A 416-nucleotide genomic window follows, 5' to 3' on the forward strand; every position below is an offset into this window, starting at 1 on the left:
GTGCTTGCTTTGGCGGCACATATACTAAAATTGGAACGATACAGAGAAGATTAGCATGGCCCCTGCGCCAGGATGACATGCAAATTCGTGAAGCTTTCCATATTTTTTTTAAAAATAAGAAAAAAAAAGAAAAGAAAAATTGTAACCAACCTGTGTTGTGAGATAGGCATTCCTCTGGTCAGAAACTCAGAAATTAAACTTCAAAAATTAATTAATGTCTACATTATTTATTAATCAATGTCTACTTTAGTCGATGAACATGCACTTAATGTCTAGCAAGTATCAGAGAGAGAGGTAGGCCCTGAAAATACAGCCATGAATATGACCAAGTTCCTACCTTCATGTAGTTTCCTTTCTAGGATTTGGGGAGACCAGTGGTATACAGGTCAACAAATAACTACATAATATAATTTCAT

At 35.3% G+C, this 416-nt stretch overlaps 1 non-coding gene across 1 annotated transcript; it reads left to right on the top strand.

Moving 5' to 3' along the window:
- LOC115872823 lies at positions 1–107 on the top strand. The gene has a single exon (XR_004048061.1). It is a non-coding gene; the product is annotated as a U6 spliceosomal RNA (small nuclear RNA).
- The last annotated feature ends 309 nt before the right edge of the window (positions 108–416 follow it).

Source organism: Echinops telfairi, unplaced genomic scaffold (assembly GCF_000313985.2).
Source record: "Echinops telfairi isolate 266 unplaced genomic scaffold, ASM31398v2 ScPeMD7_7457;HRSCAF=8495, whole genome shotgun sequence".
In the NCBI taxonomy this organism is placed as follows: domain Eukaryota; kingdom Metazoa; phylum Chordata; class Mammalia; order Afrosoricida; family Tenrecidae; genus Echinops; species Echinops telfairi.